Here is an 18,413-nt window from a genome sequence, read left to right as displayed (position 1 = left end):
AATTACAAAGTACTGTAATACAAAAAAGACTTAAATGTAATAGGCAAAAATATACTGAGTATGAGTAGTTTGGTATGAGAGAAGTATAAAGATTAAATACATTTGGCCCTTGAATAACACAGTTGCTCTGGTCCACTTATATGTGTATTTTTTTTTTTTTATAAATACAGTACTATAAATATATTTTTTCTTTGTGATTTTCTTAATATTTTTCTTCTAGCTTACTTTATTGTAAGCATATAAATCATATAACAAAAATGTATGTTAATTACTGTTTATGTTATCAGTAAGGCTTTTTGTCGCTAGTAGGCTATTAGTAGTTCAGTTTTTGGGGAGTCACATAGATTTTTGACTGAGGTGTCAGCGCCCCTAACCCCCACATTGTTTAAGGGTCAGCTGTAGTAGGAATTAGAAGGAGGTCCAGATTATGATGTTCTGTAAATGCCAGCCTTTGGAATTTAAATTACATTCTGTATGCAGTTAGTTTGATCTGAGGGGTGAGTGTAAGGCATGATGGTTTGTTTCTCCTAGCACCATAGAGGAACTGGGACTTGGCGTGTTTCCCTCACCGAAGACCTTACTGGGCAGCTGAGGCAAACTATTGAAGGGGAGCTGGCTAGGAGGGTAAGTGTGTTCATGAATGTCTGTATTAGGGACTAAAGATAAGCTCCCCTTAATGGGCTTATGGCCATGTAGGAGATTCAGATGTATATTAAGTGTTCAGCAAGAGGTGATTAATTCTGTTCTGGGGTGGTTAACGGTTTCAAAAGGGAGTGATACCTGAATAGCAGTGGTTTCCCAAGGAATGGTGGTCGTGGGTGAGTCTGCCTTGTCAGGGAGAAATATAATAACATACAAATAATAAAATTACTAATAAAATAGTAGTAAAACTGGCATTGTTTAGAATTGCTGGCTCATGACGAAGATAAAAAGCAGACCTTTAGTCGATTTTATTATTGGCTTAAAATTCTATATAGACAATGATCCCCCTTCGTGTCATTTCTCTCTTCTCCCCCTCCCCAGCTCCCAGGACACCACTGCGTAAAGTGGGAGTTTTCCATATAGTTGAAATGGGGAGGACAGGAACTGGGTAATATGGGGTTCCTGTAGCTATCGCCAGCACCATCGGACCACAGTTGGATCTGGAGAGGTGTCTAATGCTAGTAAGCTTCATTAGATGGTGACTGAGAAGTTAGAGTGGAGGCTCGTTGGGTACTGCCTGCTCCAGGTCCCAGCTGGTTTTGTCATTAGGTTGGTGCTGAGCCTTCACTGTGGGAAATCATTGGATTGCTGTGAGCTGCTGAGGCAGCAGGGAAAATGAGGCAGGGACTAAGAGCAATAGGTTTCTGAAGCTAAGCAGGACATGGTCAGAACTGTGCTTTAGAGAGAATTTAGGTGACATGAGGAAGGTTGATAAACTAGAGGCAGGAGGACATGGAGGAGGACAGAGGAAGAAAGGGCCTATCTGAACACTAGTGGCAGCAGAAAGTAAGACTCAATTTTAAAGGTATTGTAGAAATGAAAAAATATTCCTTCATCTGACAGGTACTAAGTACCTGATGTAATTGGCACTGTGATAGGTACTGTGGGTAGAGATAAGTCCTCTGCCCTTAAAAGGAATTCATAGTCCCATTGGGACAACAGCTAAGTTATATACCGTATATTGCAGTACACTGGTAAGTGCAGTAATAGTTCAGCATATCAAGCAGTGATCTAAGGAAAGGCGCAGTTAGAATTTGCAAGTTTCCTAGAGGAGTCTTGACCTCGTATCTGAAAGCTAAAGGAGCTGACAGGTAGCCAAGGAAGCCGAAGATGGCTCATCATTTGGTATGACTGGGTTGACTGTAGAGGACCTTCTGTGCCATTGATGGCAATGGGGAGTCACTGAAGATGGTTAATTATGCAAATGATACGGTCATGTTTATTTTAAATAGGTTACGCTGGCAGCTGTGTGAACTATGCATTTGAGTGAGTTAAGCATGGAAATGTTAGATTATTTCAGTGATGCAGAAAAGATGATGAAAGGCAGTAATAGAATGAAGAAGAAAAACTTAAGAGATATTTAAAACTTAGAATCAATAAGAGCTATGCTGGGGTGTGAGAGATCAAGAGAGGAGGGAGTGTATGTTCAATTTCTTTGTTGAAAACAGTTGGATGGGAAGTGGTCATTAATTTTTGGAGGAAAATTAGATACGACAGTGGAGGGATGGGTCACTATCAAAGCTTTGAATTTATGAGATATCCAGGAAGAGAGAATTTATAGAATTTCTATTTTTGGCAATATGACAGACTAAATTTTAGAAATTATTTTGCTACGATGCATCTAAGAATGTTAAACCAAAAGCACCTTTTAAAACATGAGTCATCTTGCTCCAAGAAACGCTCTCAAGCCAGAACAAAATTTGCATGCATAAGGAGGTAAATCATTTGCCCTGGGATTATTTACTCATCTCGGGTGGCCTAGAGCTCTAGACCTAAGAAGGCAACATAGAGGCCAGGAGCAAAGCTCTGGGCTCAAATTGAAGTTTGATCGGAGACTCCCTAAAACTAGGAACCGTGAAGAGTTTTACCCTCAAAGGAGGGTGATTTAGAAAAATAATTTTTACCTCCAAAAGTGGAGAGGACTGAGTTGCCTTGGTTCTGATTGGAGGAAGAACATCTCCTCTGAGAGTATGTGGCTAAGGGCCAGTCCTTATGCCAGTTTGTGGCCTGAGTTCTTACTATCTGCGTGTTTAAAAAGACTACATGCTGCTTATTTAACGTTTACTTGGGTTGGTAGTGCCCCAGATGCCTGGTAGGAAGTAAACACATTTTCTCTGGAGGAAGGTTTCTCCAACACAAGCCTCAAAAATTCCCACAAAGCTCTAAATGAATGTGAACTTCCAGCAAAAAACCATAATACATACAGGAAACACCCTGAACAAGACTTGTCAGCATAGAACAAACAAACCTACCCACGAAGAATTCAGATCCCGGCAGAATTTTCAGACACAGAATAGAAATAAAATGAGATGGAAGTTTAAGTACAAGTCAGTTGTCAGATCAGGGGTGAGAACATCTTTGGAGAAGGTGACCCTACACCTGGTGTTCTCAATCCATAGAATCTTGGGAAGTAGATGTCTACTTAGGAAAAGTTGTCTGTTCCTCTGGAGTCCTTATAGTTGAATGTCAGGGTCCGTCTCCAGTGGGTCTGGATATCCTTACATGACACTGGGTAGCACGTATCCATGGCTGTGGGCCTGGAGCTTGAGAACTCTATATGTGAGGTTAAAAGTACCTGAAATGGTCACTTCCAGTGTGGTTCCAAGGCTGACTTTTATTGGTATCTCTTCTAATAAATCTAGTGTCCTAGTTATATATCATGCTGGTGGTGGGGGGTACAAAATGTCTGATGATATTTGATGTTTCAGAAAAACAACTTTTATGTTGGACTATGTGTATGAGGTTCATTTTTTTTTTTTAAATGTAACAATTACAACATACCATGGGTGGAATCTGTTAGAGGATGAGTCAAGCCCAGCCTTATGGGGTCTTTCTATAACAATTTCATCTGAGAGTTTATGGAGATTTTTAAAAATGTAAATTGCAATGTCATTAGGCCTTGGCATAAAACTTAGAACTGAGGAAAGTTTCAGTCTAAGCAGAAAAGTTAGAAATTATTATTTAAAAGTACTTAACTGGTTATAATTTGGGCAGCTGAATTAAATGGGTGGTGGGTATTAAGGAGGGCGCTTGTGATGAGCACTGTGTGTTGTAAGTAAGTGATGAATCACTAAATTCTACTCCTGAAACCAATTTTACCATATACATTAACTAGAATTTAAATAAAAACTTGAAAAAAATCCATTTGTAAATGTTCAAATGGTCTTCATATGTTTTCTAGATTATAATTAAAATGAGTAAAATTTTATCACTTGTTGAGCCTCCTAGGTAAAACTTTTTTTTATTTTTTTTATTTTTTTTTATTTTTAAAGATTTTATTTATTTATTTGAGACAGAGAGAATGAGAGAGAGAGCACATGAGAGGGGAGAGGGTCAGAGGGAGAAGCAGGCTCCCTGCCGAGCAGAGAGCCCGATGCGGGACTCGATCCAGGGACTCCAGGATCATGACCTGAGCCGAAGGCAGTCGCTTAACCAACTGAGCCACCCAGGCGCCCCTAGGTAAAACTTTTTTGACTAATATTTTTGTAAAGTTTGAACCAATTTGTCTCTGTAATTTGGGTTATTATTATTATTTTCTTCAACACAAATATTAGCAGCCTGGAAGTAGTTTAGGAATTACCAATCAGTACGAAACAGCCTTGACAAAGCAAATGTCTTTCCCCTTATCCACCCTCCCACCTGCAGTAAGGGCAGTGTTGTATTTTAAATAGTCCTTCTTATACAGAAATCAGATTGAATAATTGCCTTTAAAATATGCTGGTAATGCTAGAAAGGGCTCTTTGTATGATAGTAAGCTGTATGGTGTTAAGTGTGGACTTTATTTTTTTTTTAAGATTTTATTTATTTGACAGGGAGAGACACAGCAAGAGAGAGAACACAAGCAGGGGGAGTGGTAGAGGGAGAAGCAGGCTTCCCGCTGAGCAGGGAGCCCGATGCGGGACTCGATCCCAGGACCCTGGGATCATGACCTGAGCCGAAGGCAGACGCCTGACAACTGAGCCACCTAGGCGCCCCTTGCCTTTAGCTTTAAAATGTAATTTTTTGATCCTAGCATGTTAGGCCAACACAAGTATCTTACTGAAATTTCTACCTTAGTAAACTGTAGAAATTCCTTTGACAAATAGAAAAAAACATATCCATTTGTTTTCAAATATATATATTCTTTTATTGCATCTACTATATCTACTATAGTTTTGATCATTCATATTGGTTACTTTAGCTAGATTAGTTAATCTTTTACCACAACAATTAGTTTCTATTTCTTTACAGACAAAACCAGAAGGCAGGTGACAAAGAGCTGATGTACAGAGTACCTCAGAAAACACTAACATCACCCAAGGGCATAGAGACATTCTATTAAACATGTTAATAGTCAGTCTATAATGTATAAAAGTAGTTAGAGGTGTATTAAAACTGTGGTTAGTAACCAATGTTTTGTATTCTCTATCTTAGAAACTGTCCAGGTGCCCAAAGATGATTCACTAACTAAAGAATAGGAGGGAAAAAGAAGAAATGCATGGTAAATTGTCCCAAATAAGATGGTAGAAATTAAATCCAGAGATAGCACTGATCACTTGGAGGATAACTGGGTTAAACTCATTGGTTAAAATAGATTCTTAGATGAGCTAACATAAAATCTAGCTATATATTGCATAAGAGATAAACCTAAAATATAAGAATATAGAAAGGATGAAGGTAAAGGGACAGAAAAATACAGTACAATACAAACCAGAAGAAAGCTGGACTATATTTATATCATTCGAAGTAGACTTTAAGGCAAAAAGCATTGTTAAAGAGGGTCATTACATGATAAAATATAAAAAATTCGCTAATATGTTTTAACAATCCTGAATGTGTATGTACCTGCTAATCACAGCCTCAAAATTTTTAAAACAAAAATTGACAGAATTCTACAAGAAAGCGTGGAAAATTTCAAGTGTCTTTCAGAGATGGATAGATCAATTAGACAAAAGTTAATAATGACATAGAAGATTTAAACAATATAATTAATAAGCTTGATTTAGTAGACATACGTAGAACTTTGAACCCAGCAACTGGGGAACACATTCTTTTCAAGAAGACACCTGACCATGTATAGACTACAAAAAAGCCTTATTGGATATCATACAGATTACCTTTTCTTTTTCTTTTTTTTTAAAGTAGGCTCCATGGGGGGCTTGAACTCATCAATATCATACAGATCACCTTCTATTTATTTATTTTTTTAGTAGGCTCCAGCATGGGGCTAAAACTCATGACTCTGAGATCCAGCCTGAGGTGATATCAAGAGTTGGATGCTTAACTGACTGAGCAACCCAGGTGCCCCCAGATCACCTTTTCTGACCATAATGCATTAAAATCAGAATTTCGTAACAATAAAGATAGCCAAAACAATCCCAGTGTGATATATTTGTAAAGTAAGGGAGATACCTTAACATAATTCATAGGTCAAAGAATGAGTTATAGTGGAAATTAGATAATAATAGAAATTATACAGTTAAAAAAATAATATATAGCAAAACTTGTTTTCCTGCAGTCAAAGACATCCTTAGATGCTGTTTATAGTCTTATAGCAGAAGGGAATAAAGATTGAAAATCAGTGAGCTAGGTGTCCATCCAACTTAAACAACAGTGCATATGAGGAAGGGGAGGATTTTTTTTTAAAAGATTTTATTTATTTGAGAAAGTGCACAAGTGGGGGAAGGAGCAGAGGGAAAGGGACAAGAAGGCTCTGCGCTTGGCGGGGCTTGATCCCAGGACCCTGAGGTCATGAACTAAGCTGAAATCAGGAGTTGGAGGCTTAACTGGCTGAGCCACCCAGGCACCCCAGAGGGGAGAATTTGACAAAAGGCTTACATCTCAATTGCCGATCCTAGTTTCAACTACATTGCAGCAAATGTGATCCATTTAACAGATTCAAAAAAATGACAACGCATATAGATCTTCTACCATGTCTTAATGGTTTGGATTGTTTTTTGGGTTAACACAGCTCATTAAAGAAGTGTCCATAGCTCAGTAAAGATAATTTAGTCAGCATGTGTCTGGATATAATCTAACACTTGAAGCAATGTGACTTAAAGGAATAATTTTAGTAGAATGTTCTTCGTAGTTTAAGTCTTCCTCCCAAAGCACAAACATCATAAAAACATTTAACCTTAAAGTTAAGATGTATAAATTAAGATATATTTCTACATTTTACAGTTTGATTCCACTTTTGCTAGGAAAATCGTGTGCGTGCGTGCGTATGTGTGTGTGTTTGCCATACTATTATCAGTGATTACATTATACATTAAAAAAAATTTTTTTATTATGTTATGTTAATCACCATACATTACATCATTAGTTTGTGATGTAGTGTTCTATGATTCATTGTTTGTATATAACACCCAGGGCTCCATTCAATACATGCCCTCTTTAATACCCATCACCAGGCTAACCCATCCCCCCACCCTCCTCCCCTCTAGAACCCTCAGTTTGTTTCTCAGAGTCCGTAGTTTCTCATGGTTTGTCTCCCCCTCCGATTTCCCCCCCTTCATTATACATTTTTATGATGTTTGTTTTTTGGCAATGAACATCTATTCCGATCAGAAAAATAGATTAAAAAAATAAAACAGGGCGCCTGGGTGGCTCAGTCGTTAGGCGTCTGCCTTCGGCTCAGGTCATGATCCCAGGGTCCTGGGATCGAGTCCCACATCGGGCTCCCTGCTCAGCGGGAAGCCTGCTTCTCCCTCTCCCACTCCCACTGCTTGTGTTCCTGTGCTCGCTGTCTCTCTCTGTCATATAAATAAATAAAATCTTTAAAAAAATAAAAAATAAAAAATAAAACAACACTGCATAGGTAGTGTGTGTTTAATCATTCTGCGGGGGTTGGCCTCTTCCTGCCCTGCATTCTTTGATGAAATTAGCTGGGTAGGCTTCAGTAGTGAGTAGACATAGTCTGGGGATCTCAAATTTTGTTTTCAGACTGAAGAGTATTGTAATTTGGAGCCTTCATCCTCATTCTCCGGAATATGTGTTCACTGACTCAGTTAACATTTGAGCACTGGGGATGGACATGGAGACAAGTATGTTGATACTTTATGAAATTTTAAATGATGATGTAATGGAGGGAAAAAAATGTGATGTACAACCACAACTGAGAGAATGAGTTCAACACACAAGTCTTCTGAAAACATTAGTTACACGAAAATTTTGTTTTGTTGTGAGCATGCAGTGGATTGGTCAGTGCAGATGTAAGCCCGAGTTTGGGGGCAGGGACAGAGGGGAGATAAATTATTCTGCAAAATAGAATAAGAATTTGAAGTTCCTAGAACTAATCCAGGTAGGGACTTGGGAAAGACGAGAGATCTGGGATAGATGAGAAAAGAGGTGGCAAGATGGAGTGAGGCTGGGATCTGGGGGGCCATGGGAATATAGTAGCCAGTGAAAAAAATTCCTGATTATGGACTGACCCAAAAATGGACAAGGGTGTCCATGTACAATTTGAAAATTTTTTTTTGCATTTTCATAATGTAACTCATTCTTTTGTCCATCATAGATTTTCAGTAATATCTACTATGTCTTGCAAGAGTGTTGAGTGTTTTATTTTAGAAATTGTTTCAGGAGTAAATTTCTATCAGGATTGAAGCAATATCCTTATTGCAGAGCACATGTTAGCTGCCTTGATGATCCACAAATTGTACCATGTACCAATTCACTGGAGGAAGAAGTGACCCTGAGAATGTATGCCTCCTAGGAATTTGCAGAAACTTCTGGGGTAGGGGGTGGGGACTTAGAGTTTCCACATTGCTTGTAATATCACTCAAGAAAATCTGGGCTACACTATGCAAACCCCCTGTCCATTCAGGCTTAGCCTTGTGTGGTGAGTTTTTCCAATACTTACAAAGTGTGATCTGAATTAGCTCCTAGACCTAACCTACTTGGACTTTGTCTTCTCTCCTGTCTGACCTAAAAACCTCACCTGCAATTTGATTTACTCTTCTAGTCTAGAGAGAATACATGAGGCATTATTTCAGCAAAGTCCTACGTACTTTACAGGATTGTTATAAAGATTATAAAAGATGTTAAAATACTTAGAACATTTAAAAATGCTGTACTCATATAATCTTTCATTACTATGTTACTGTTTTTATTTTTTTTTTAAAGATTTATTTATTTATTTGGATGTGGGGGCAGAGGGAAAGGGAGAGAGAGAATCTCAAGCAGACTCCCCACTGAGCGCAGAGCCTGAGGCGGGACTGGATCCCAGGACTCTGAGACCATGACCTGAGTCAAAACCAAGAGTCGGCTGCTTAACTGACTAAGTCACCCAGGCGCCCTGTTACTGTTTTTATTTCTAATAATAATGATGATAGTAAACATCAAATGTTATCTATAATTATATACCAGGTACACTGCTACTTTCTCACTTGATACTCATGGCATCTCTGTGTGTATCTGTATGAGCGAGGAGGTATTATTTTCATCCCTATTTTAGAGATGATGACCAATACCCAGAGCCAGGAATTAAACACAGATCCACCTGACTCCAAAACTATCCTTTTAATGGGTTAAACATCATTTTATTTTATTTTATTTTTTATTTTTTATTTTTTTAAAGATTTTATTTATTTATTTGAGAGAGAGAGAATGAGAGAGAGCACATGAGAGGGAGGAGGGTCAGAGGGAGAAGCAGACTCCCTTCTGAGCAGGGAGCCCGATGTGGGACTCGATCCCGGGACTCCAGGATCATGACCTGAGCCGAAGGCAGTCGCTTAACCAACTGAGCCACCCAGGCGCCCTAAACATCATTTTAATGGGTAGGCTTACAGATTAACTGTCGTCTTAGAAAATGAATCAGTAAGAAATCCAAAGAATGAACAAGAGTGATAGCCATACCCGTGGCTTTTAAGTCTATGGAAATAGCAACATCTTTACTTACAATACTTAAAACCTCATTTAGATACCAAAGTACTTATGCGATTACCAAAGATGAGAAACCTTAATAACTGGTTCTGCTCAACATACATGTAAATATTCACAGGAAGAGGAACGTTCCTGCATCCCAGGAGCTCACAGTCTGGTGAGGGAGACTGATAGGTAAGGGAAAATTTGTGATACAAACTGTTGTAATATGAATAAGTTCACAAGTAAATCCAAGGAGAAAGAACAGAGACAGGGATTCACACAGCGTTTCATTTTCCCACAAGTTTTAGTGTAAGAAAGGACTGACTAAAAGCGAAGTTCCCAGGCCAGCCCGTTGAAAGATGCCCTACTAACTGTAGTGAAAGTGAAGAGACGCTTCTGGTGAGAGGTGTATGGTCGCAAGGTGTTTGAGCGATCAGAGGCTAAAGTAAAAACGTTATCGTGTTTTGGCCTGGTCTATTCCGGCTGCCCCGAACCACCTTCCCCGTCTTCTCTGTCGGCTCTCCCTCATCCCCTTGTCTTGTCTGCCAGCCCCCAGAACCGTGTGCGCACAGAGCTGCCACAGTGTCTTCCTCTCATCTTTTTCTTTTTGCCTTTTCCTAACTTATTGAATCGACTAGAGAGTTTTATAGTCCCTTTTGATATCATTCGGTTATACAGTTTTCTTTTATTCATTCTCAGAAAACACCAGCTTCTCATTTAAATAGCTCTTTTTCCTTCTTCTGGAAAAAGAAATAGGCACTTTTACAGATTGGACTTCAGTAACAGCGTTATGGCTGTGGAACTGCTCTCTTGGAGACCCCTCAGAAGGATGCGAAAGCAAAAGAACTAACCCCAAAAGTTAACTTCACACTTATTACAGTTTAGAAATGCTCTACTCACCCAGCTGCATTGGGACACTTTCGAGGGCTGGGATCGGGGCTCAGGTGCCTTTGTATCCCCACCCCGGAACTGAGCACCCTGCCTCGCACATGGTGCGTGGTCAGGAAAACATTGTTGGATGAACGAGGGACTTGTGGCTTCCTAGCCTCTGTCTTTTGCATCAGCAAGTGAGCGAGCGCACCTCCGCGGAAGGTGTTAGACTCGGTGTGCGGCCAGTGCAGGATCTGCAGATGCTCCACAAAACTGTGACATTGGAAATAAATATTTTGGGCAGTACCAGCTTCTTCTGACACAAAAACTAGACATTAAAAGAAAACAAAGCAGATAAACATCATGGCCAAAAAAGCGAGATGCTGTGTGCCCAGCTCTTAATTTATAAACATGACTGAGTGAAAATACGGAGAGGTCAATGCCCTTGAACGAAGAGTGCGTTAGAAGTGACGGGCCTGCCATGCCACACAGGGCCACAGGGGGAGGCCCCAGTGTTAGTCGTGAGACAGAAAAGAGCAAGGGAACAAAAAGGGCGCGGCCTTTATTCTGCTTTCTAAGGAAAGGCAAGGCCCAGAAAGGCTAGGAAGGACACACAGTTGAGGATTGGATAGTTTGAGGAAATCCAGCAGGCTTTGGGGCAAAGGGCCTTCCCTGCTTCTCTGGTATCTGGCCCTCAGTTGATTTAGGGCAGGGGAAATCCTGGCTTTGTTTGTGAGAGCTAGACACAGGACGTGGTTGGGGGCATGGGCTTGGGATTGGTTGGTTTCTGTAGGAAAGGGGGGCCCATCAGAAAGTTGTTCACTGTCTTAGGAATTAGCTAGTGCTGAAGGGGAAACTCCCCAGCCAGCAAGGTCCCCCAAAGATGCCAAAACATCATAAAACAGAAAATTTTAAAAATAGAGTTATAAGGCTCAAGAGCTTGAAAGAAATGTTATGGCAAAGAAATAGGAATGAGAAATTCTAACCTATACCCATTCACCTGGTACTACTTCAGGTATTGGATAAAATCCATACATGAACTTGGAAAGCATTGTCTCTTCACTACATTTTAGTCTTGTTCATGCGTCTGTCTCCATGTGTTTTAGGGTTCCTTTATATCTCTTTTAAGTTTTATCATTTTTGTCTGAGTAGCTTTTATTACATAAATTAGATTATTCACACTATACTACTTCTTACTGTTATAAGTGGGATTTTTCAAAATCATGTTTTCTTACTCATATAACTCATTTATTGAAGTGAAATTAGTATTTTTGCAGACGTATGTAATGTTTTGCGGTTTTGCAGAATTTGTGATCCCTAATAAATCTTTAGTTTTAAAAACTGCTGCTATAAAAATTTAAAACAAAACAAAACAAAAAAGAAAACAAAATAGGGACACCTGGGTGGCTCAGTTGGTTAAGCAACTACCTTTGGCTCAGGTCATGATCCTGGAATCCTGGGATGGAGTCCTGCGTCAGGCTCCCTGCTCAGCGGCGAGTCTGCTTCTCCCCCAGACCCTCCCCCCATCATGTGCTCTCTCTCTCTCAAATAAATAAATCTTTAAAAATAAATAAATAAAACATATGCAAGTACCTGTCAACCATCTTCCACAATTATCAAGATTTTGCTCATCTTTTTTCTTCTGTTTTTCTACTTCTATACATTCACATCTTCAATTCCACTTAAAATGCCCATCCATTTCCTATAATTTTTTTCTAGCTCCAGCAAAAAATTATTCAGATGTGTTTGAAGCTTCTGAGTCTCTGGAATAGTTTTTCCTTTCTCTTATTGTTTCCTTTGTTTTTGGTGTGTTTTTTTGTTGTTGCTGTTGTTTTTTTTCAGTAGTCTCCATGCTGACTTTTTTCCCTCTGTTCTCAACTTTGAACAGAGTATCTATTTAGATTTAGATTTTTTTTAGTGCTTGTTACCAGGCAGAGTAAGTGAGGATTTCCTGTGGTTCTGATTTCTGTCCAATGGCATGGTGGTTGAACCCTCCCTTAAAATGTGTTATCTGGGGGGCAGACTGGTAAACACGTGTCCGGGCCTCGTTCCCAGTTCCTCACACTTGTGCCTCTGTATACTTCATCTCCCTCTTACTGGTTGTCTGTGAGTCTCAGCTAATCAAAGACATGAGGACTTGTGGTTTTTAAAAATATGCTGTCCTAGTAAGATTTTCCCTGCTTCCTCCCCTAACTTTAAATCACACCAGGGCTATACTCAAGGACTAGTTTCCCCAAACTTTCTGCCCAGTTAGTTTTTGTTTGTTTGTTTGTTTTTTGAGTTTCATGTGATTTAAAGGCAAACAGAACAAAACAAAAAACAAAAATAGTTACAGGTATGATTTTTTTTGGGTTGGGGGAGGAGCGACTTTTAGGGGAGGGAGACTGGACCAGAAGCAAGAACTTCCTTCTAGTGGGAAGAAAGGGATTTTGTTGCTAAAGGATGTCAAGATTAGTTTATCTAAATCTTTCCTGGCCTATCTCAGTATTTTACCAACACCAAGTTGTTTTTTTTTTAATACCATATTATATATATATATATATATATATATATATATATATATTTTTTTTTTTTTTTTTTTAAAGAGAGGGAGCGTGAATGCGGGGGGAGGGAGAGAGACAGAGAGAGAGGGAGAGAGAATCTTAAGCAGGCTCTCCGCCCAGCTCAGAGCCTGACAGGGCTCGATCTCACAACCCTAAGATCATGCCCAAGCTGAAATCAAGAGTTGGATGCTTGTCTGACTGAGCCTCTCAGGTGGCCCTAATACCATATACTTAAAAGGAAATCAGGATGCTGTGAATAAAGAAGTGACACTTTCTACTACCCATCAATTGTCCTGCTTCAGGTCTGAATATTCTTCCCCTAAAGCAGATGGATGTGACTAATGGCTGACACTGAATTAATGGTGCCTCCTGAACCATGACTCAACTGTGTTGGTGGCCAGGACGCCTTCTCCCCATCCCCAAACCATGACTATCACTGGCTCCTCTCCCTCAAGGCTGTGATAACAGAATTAGGGGCTTATTTATCATGGTATGTTTCTTCCTGTGACTTAGTCACCTGGGGAATTTGATAACTTTTTTTTTAGCTTCTTTGTTTTAAGGAATAAGTGAAGAAAATCAAAATATTCTTCTGGCCAGATCAGGGTCTAACCACTACAGATTATCTTCCCCTCAGTGTCCATTTTAACCCAAATATACTCAACATCTCACCTAAACACAATCAATATGATCTCTATTTTTTTCTAAGCTAAGATGATCCTGGCAATATTCTCTGGGAAGTTTTTCATTGACTGACCCATATTTTTGTTTTTCCTCATCCCTACCCCCAAGGTAAAAGAAATGCAAACAAAAATTTTCAATCTCCTATGGAGACATTGCCCAATTTTTTATTAGGTATAGAACCTGAGTTTCTAAGTTGGTGAACACATGGTACAGAGATATTAAGCTTTAGTTTTTGGGTTCCCCTTCTCTCTTTTCACATCAGTTCATTTTTATATTTTGGTCACCTAAAATGCTCTAGAACCTCATTTTCTGTACTTTATATCTCTTAAAATGTTATCTAAAACATTAATAGCTTTTTTTTTAAGGTTTATTTATTTTTATTTGAGAGAGAAAGAGTGAGGGAGGGGCAGAGGGAGAGGAAAGGAAGAGAATCCCAAGATTCGATCCCACCACCCCAAGATCAACTCTGAAACCAAGAGTTGGATACTCAAACCAATGAACCACCCAAGCGCCCCAGCATTAATCTTGCTTTTATACATGTGCATCTTCATTTGCTTCCCAGTGTCTGCTTTCATGCTTCCATTGCTCCTATGTGAAGGTGGGTACATTTGTCTGTTGTAGCTTAATGACACCAATCCTTATTCATAATTGTAATTCTTTGTTCATGTAGTATCTTACACTTTGCAAAGAGATTTCACATACATCAATATTATTCATTTACTCATACATTAAAAAATATTTAAGTATCTATTATGTACCAGGCACTGTGCTGGGCCCTGGGAATATAAAGATGAAAAAGACACGGTTCCTGATCTCCAGGAACTTATAAGCTCAGTGAGGAGGCACATAAGACAATCGACAGGATACGATACTCAAAGTAAACTTCCTATAATGGTTTGGTTTTTGTTTATTTTTTATTATTTTATTTTTAAGATTTTATTTACTTGATAGAGACTGCACGCACGCGCGCGAGAGAGCGCGAGCAGGAGTGGGAGCAGAAGGAAAGGGAGAAGCAGACTTCCATCTGAGCAGGGAGCCTGACGCAGGACTCAATCCCAGGACCCCGGGATCATGACCTGAGCTGAAGGCAGACCCTTAACCGACTGAGCCACCCAGGTGCCCCTGGTTTGGTTTTTAAATAGATTTTTTTTTTTAACTCGGAAGTGAATATATTGCCCAGTGGACCCCAGAATTTTGCCAGTTTTCTTGTGTCTGTGTGTGTGTGTGCACATGTATGTGAACGTATACAAACTGAATAAATTGACATTTTGGTTTATAAATTAGTGTCTGAAGAGCACAGCCAGAACTTAATCTCTACTGGATAACTGGACAAATGGAAGGATCTGATCCTTGAACTTAAAGCCCATTTCCACAACCCCTGATAATCCCACCACGGCTCAGACAAACAGAGGAGCCCAGTCGGCTCAGTCAGCTGTCCCCTCTTCACTTCTGAACTGTGGTCGATAATGCCAGAGAAGGAAAGGATTCCTGTAAAAGGTGAAACTTGTTTCTGCTTTGCTGGCATGCGTGTTGTAACTCACACATAAGGAATTAAGCTTTCCTGCTGTTGCTTTGTAACTTTGGCATCATTCAAAGTGGAAATGGATTCTGATGGTGTAAGTTGTTTCCTGGGTGAGAAACATCTTAAATAGAGAAGTGAGTCAGCAGAGCCCATGAAACTTGTAAACCAAGATGGGTCACAGGGGCAATGGAGTGGCTTAATCCGAATAAAACTTTCTCTTCAGGTCATTTCCCGTGAAACTGAGTGGAAATCCCCGCACCCCTTGCTCAACTTAGCACCTGCAAGTGAAGGGAATAGTCCTCTGCATTCACATGGCTGCAGCTAGTTGAAGAATCACGGTACTTATCCGTTTTAGTTTGAACTTTTCCTTTATATACTTTAAGAAACTAGAAATTGTTAGGAATTTTGCAACATCCAATAACAAGGGAAGATGATTAAGAAAAGAACTCAGAACTGTACAACAACTAAATGCTGTTTTAATTCTAATTTGGGCTATTTGGGAATGAGGCAGCCTTGTGCTCTCAAGAAAGCAAGGGTGAGGGGTAGACAGTGTGTCGGTAGGACTAGTTACTCATCTGATTACCCATCTCAGGCTTACAAAGTCTTTTTCTACAAGTTACCCCATTTCTTGGGTGCCTGGGTGGCTCAGATGGTTAAGCGTCTGCCTTCGGCTCAGGTCATGATCCCAGGGTCCTGGGATCAAGTCCCGCATCGGGCTCCCTGCTCCTTGGGAGCCTGCTTCTCCCTCTGCCTCTCTCTCTCTGTGTCTCTCATGAATAAATAAATAAAATCTTTAAAAAAAAAAAAAGAAGTTACCCCATTTCTTTTCCTCCTTGCAGAGGAAAAGTAAACTTTAATTTCAAACCTGAATTTCTGTACTGAGAACGCTGAAAAGTTATTTCTCCGGTTCCAAGCCAGGTAATTCTGAGTGTAGCTGCATGCCTGGTGACGGAGGCATCGTCCAGCTGCAAATGGCAAGGGGGCTGGAGTCTCTGTCTCTCTCCCTGGACACTGTAGCACACAGGGTTCCTGTACACTTAAGCTGGGCAGAGGGTCTCGAGGAGACTGAACCGGACTTGCCCTTTGGGGGCCGCGCAGTACATTTTTGGGGGAGTGCTGTGTTCACACCTCCAACCGTGCAGTTGAATACTGCAGTTACACTGAGTCACGATTTACACATGTAAGGGCAAATCCACGTTTAGAATCAGAGGCTTATTTCTCCCTGTTATAAATAAGGGAAGAGACATTGTCCACCCTCCCTTTTCTTAGAGCATTTACTTTAGAAAACTTGTAAATTCTTTGTCTCTTTAAAAGTATATGCAAATCGTTTTTGTTTTTTTTTTTAAGATTTTATTTATTTGACAGCGAGAGAGGGAACACAAGCAGCGGGAGTGGGAGAGGGAGAAGCAGGCTTCCCACGGAGCAGGGAGCCCGATGCGGGGCTCGATCCCAGGACCCCGAGATCACGACCCGAGCCGAAGGCAGACGCTCAACGACTGAGCCACCCAGGCACCCCTATATGCAAATCGTTTTAAAAGTGAAGTAAACCGGGGCGCCTGGGTGGCTCAGTCGGTTAAGTGTCTGTCTTCAGCTCAGGTCATGATCTCGGGGTCCTGGGATCGAGCCCCACAGCGGGCTCCCTGCTCAGCGGGGAGTCTGCTCTCCCTCTCCCACTCCCCCTGCTTGTGCGCGCTCTCTCTCTGTCAAATAAATAAATAAAATATTTAAAAAAAAAAAAGTGAAGTAAACCTTTGGCCAGCTTTATGACCCAGGTATGTCTTTCTGAAGGACCTAGGGCCCCCTTTGGAATAGTGCCCCCATCTCCCGTCTGTGGGTCCACAGGAGCTTAGCTTTAGCTACCAGTTGCAAAATTACTTCCTGTCATAAAAATGAAAGTTTATTTTTTCTTTGTATAAAACCAATTAACTAACACAGGTGGTCACCCCAATTACCAGGTGAATTTCGGATGAACTATGTGTAATAGAGGGGCCATCACATCTTCTTACTTGAGGACTACTTATTGTTTTTCTGGAGAACGTGTATGTGATGGGTTGTACCTGCGTGGCTATCTAAGGGGATGGAATTTCTTCCCATTTTTGCAATCTCTTAGTGGATTGCTTGGGATGTGCATCCCATTCTGGTTTAAGGCTTATTCAGTATAAAAGAGTTTGCTTTCTCTTCCATTGTGGAGAGATTTTCTGATGGGGGGATTTTGCTCTTAATTACATTTTCCCAGCGCACTCTAATGCCACAACTCAAGAGAACAACAGATGTGAAAAAAGAAAAGTTTGTATCAGATTGACTCCTTCAGGAGACCTGACTTCTAATTTATTCCCTCAGACTTTACAAGAAAGCTGCCTTATCTTTTTCCTTTTGTCTCTTCTTCTTTCCCTGAGTTTCTCCCACCTTCTTATATTGCCTGTCTCCCTTTCATGCTCTTAAAAAATAACTTTCAAAATAAGGTAAAGTCAGGACTTTTATACAGATTTTAAGATAATCACCCATTAAAGATTTTATTTTACTCCTCAGTGAGGGAACCAGGGAGAGATCACAGCTGGTTCAAAAGAGAATCTAAAGAACAGGCCATTTTTAGATCAAGAATATTGAAATAAATGTGCAACTGGTGGCAAAATTGGTTTTTCCAGAAGGGAGAAGGGAAATCCATTTCTTTTCCACTGGACAGGACAAAACTGGTGCGTCTATAGATAAGAATTATTGTGTGTTGCTATCAATAATGTACAAGTCATTACAGAATGGTAAAATAGCTCCCTTGGAATTGGAATCAGATACCTGGAGGAGTCTCTTTAAGACAGTGCAGTTTGAAAAAGTACTCAACATCACTCAGCATAAGGGAAACACAAATCAAAACCTCAATGAGATACCACCTCACACCAGTCAGAATGGCTAAAATGAACAAGTCAGGAAACGACAGATGTTGGCAAGGATGCGGAGAAAGGGGAACCCTCCTACGCTGTTGGTGGGAATGCAAGCTGGTGCAGCCACTCTGGAAAACAGTATGGAGGTTCCTCAAAAAGTTGAAAATAGAGCTACCCTACGACCCAGCAATTGCACTACTGGGTATTTACCCCAAAGATACAAACGTAGTGATCCGAAGGGACACATGCACCCCAATGTTTATAGCAGCAATGTCCACAATAGCCAAACTATGGAAAGAGCCTAGATGTCCATCAACAGATGAATGGATAAAGAAGATGTGGTATATATATACAATGGAATATTATGCAGCC

At 40.2% G+C, this 18,413-nt stretch overlaps 1 protein-coding gene across 1 annotated transcript in view; it reads left to right on the top strand.

Annotated features, from left to right (window-relative positions):
* Positions 1 to 36: 36 nt before the first annotated feature.
* Positions 37 to 18,413, top strand: part of BCO2 (beta-carotene oxygenase 2) — a 97,242-nt gene continuing 78,865 nt past the window's right edge. The window contains exon 1 of the mRNA XM_081799501.1: positions 37 to 624. The gene's annotated coding sequence lies outside the window, so the exon portion shown is untranslated. The remainder of the gene's footprint in view (positions 625 to 18,413) is intronic.

This window comes from Leptonychotes weddellii, chromosome 11, assembly GCF_054177405.1.
Source record: "Leptonychotes weddellii isolate Sample4059 chromosome 11, ASM5417740v2, whole genome shotgun sequence".
NCBI lineage: Eukaryota > Metazoa > Chordata > Mammalia > Carnivora > Phocidae > Leptonychotes > Leptonychotes weddellii.
Note: the sequence above shows the minus strand (reverse complement) of the source record. Positions and strands in the feature narration are given on the sequence as shown.